Source organism: Tachyglossus aculeatus, chromosome 5 (assembly GCF_015852505.1).
Source record: "Tachyglossus aculeatus isolate mTacAcu1 chromosome 5, mTacAcu1.pri, whole genome shotgun sequence".
Taxonomy (NCBI): domain Eukaryota; kingdom Metazoa; phylum Chordata; class Mammalia; order Monotremata; family Tachyglossidae; genus Tachyglossus; species Tachyglossus aculeatus.
Genome location: NC_052070.1, coordinates 101,946,533 through 101,949,047, shown reverse-complemented (window position 1 = coordinate 101,949,047; position 2,515 = coordinate 101,946,533). Strand labels below are relative to the sequence as shown.

General features: G+C 50.1%; 1 non-coding gene across 1 annotated transcript; it reads right to left on the bottom strand.

Moving 5' to 3' along the window:
• Positions 1-1,182: 1,182 nt before the first annotated feature.
• LOC119929148 lies at positions 1,183-1,320 on the bottom strand. Its single transcript, XR_005451287.1, has one exon. It is a non-coding gene; the product is annotated as a small nucleolar RNA SNORA7 (small nucleolar RNA).
• Positions 1,321-2,515: the final 1,195 nt, after the last annotated feature.

Sequence of the window (2,515 nt, the reverse complement as noted above, 5' to 3'; positions counted from 1 at the left end):
GCGGCAAGTGAAGGCCACTGTAACGAAGATGGGTGGGCGGGAGGCCTGAGGACCACTGCAGAGAGGATAATCATAATAATAATAAAAGTAATAATAATAATGATGGCATTTGTTAAGCACTTACTATATGCAGAGCACTGTTCTAAGTGCTGGGGAGGTTACAAGGTGATCAGGTTATCCCACGGGGGGCTCACAGTCTTAATCCCCATTTTACAGATGAGGGAACTGAGGCCCAGAGAAGTGAAGTGACTTGCCCAAAGTCACACAGCTAACAATTGGCAGAGGCGGCATTTGAACCCATTACCTCTGACTCCAAAGCCCTTGCTCTTTCCATTGAGCCATGCTGCTTCTCAAGTAATGGTACTTGATAAGCCCTTGTTATATGCCAAGCACAGTTCTAAGCACTGGGGTCTTGTCTCGTCTTATGCTGTTGAATTGTTTCCGACCCATTGCAACGCCATAGACATATCTGCTACCCCAGGCTCTATTGTCCCAGCTGATATAGGCTGCCCTCATGTTAAGGCCCACCAAAGAGGCTCCAACTTCCAGACTGTGAGCCCACTTTTGGGTAGGGACCGTCTCTATATGTTGCCAACTTGGACTTCCCAAGCGCTTAGTACAGTGCTCTGCACACAGTAAGTGCTCAATAAATACGATTGATTGAATGAATGAATGAATGAATGAATGAGGCCTTCCCAGATTGAGCCCCCTCCTTCCTCTCCCTCTCCTCCTCTTTCCCATCCCCCGCCTTACCTCCTTCCCCTCCCCACAGCACCTGTATATATGTATATATGTTTGTACGTATTTATTACTCTATTTATTTTACTTGTACATATTTATTCTATTTATTTTATTTTGTTAATATGTTTTGTTTTGTTCTCTGTCTCCCCCTTCTAGACTGTGAGCCCACTGTTGGGTAGGGACCATCTCTATATTTTGCCAACTTGTACTTCTCAAGCGCTTAGTACAGTGCTGTGCACACAGTAAGCGCTCAATAAATACGATTGAATGAATGAATGAATACCTCTCCCAGAACGCCCCGCTCTCCATCTGCAATTGTTCTGGTAGTGTATCCATAGAGTTTTCTTGGTGGTTTACCATTGCCTTTTTCTGCACAGTAAAGTTGAGTCTCCACCCTCAACTCTCTCCAGTGCCTCTGCTGCCCAGCACAGGTGAGTTTTGACTTGTAGCAGATTGCCGTCCACTCGCTAGCCACTGCACAACCTAGGAATAGAATGGATAGGCCTCTGCTTGACTCTCCCTCCCGAAGCCAAGACTGGTAGAGTACTTGAAACTCTCCAGGAGTGATCCTGAGAGGGGCAAACACTCGGGTAGATACAAGGTAATAATAATAATAACAATGATGGCATTTATTAAGCACTTACTATTTACAAAGAACTGTTCTAAACTCTGGGAAGGTTACAAGGTTGTCCCATGGGGGGCTCACAGTCTTAATCCCCATTTTACAGATGAGGTAACTGAGACCCAGAGAAGTTAAGTGATTTGCCCAAAGTCACACAGCTGACAAGTGGTGGAGCCAGGATTTGAACCCATGACCTCTGACTCCAAAGCCCAGGCTCTTTCCACTGAGCCACGCAGGTCAGAATTAGTCTCTGTCCCACATGGTGCTCACACTCAAAATCCCCATTTTACAGATGAGGTAACTGAGGCCCAGGGAAGTTAAGTGACTTGCCCAAGGTCACACAGCAGACAGGTGGTTGAGCTGGAATTAGAACCCAGGTCCCTCTGACTCCCAGGCCCATGCTGTATCCACTAAGCCATGCTGCTTCTCTGGGCGGCTGGGCGGGAGGGAGGCCTGGGGACCAGTGCATTGATCATGAGCTTGTCAGGGGCTGGTGGGAGGCCCAGACTCCTGGTTTGCCCCCACCCTCAGTCTCGAAGCTAGCCTGCTGCCCCAGTGCAGGTGAGGAAGGGAAAGGGTAGCTGGGGAAGGGGTGGGAGGGTGACTCGGGGCCAGCAGGCCCAAATAGAAAGCCATGCAGCTACCCGCGCTTGGTCTGTGAGCCCTGGATGGGGCGAGGCCTGTTCTGAATGGTCTCCTTTCACATCTGACAGCCAGCCAAATGGGAACCGATCCCCCCAAGGGCTGCCTGCACAGAGCCCTCTTAATCTGTAGGGCACAATGCACAGTTCACACAGCTCAGGAAGCAAAATAAATAAGCCCTTGCTAAGGCCTCACAATGGAGCTTTGAAAGAGAAATCGGCAGGAAAGGGATTTACACCTGAAGTAGGGGGTGAGGGGTGGGGCCAGCCATATATGGAGGGACCCAGGAAGCTTCGGGAATAGGGGTAGAGGTGAGGCGAAGGGAAGAACCTGCTATGCAGGGAGGGACCCAGGAGGGGTTGGGAATGGGGGAGATGAGGGGAGGGGCCGTCTTGTAGGGAAAGACCTGGGGCGGTCAGGGAACGTGACTTAGCCCTTGGGCCTCTGCCCCATTGACTGGTCCATCTGAAGCTGGATGAGCTTTGCCCTCTGTGGACCTACTGTTCCCAG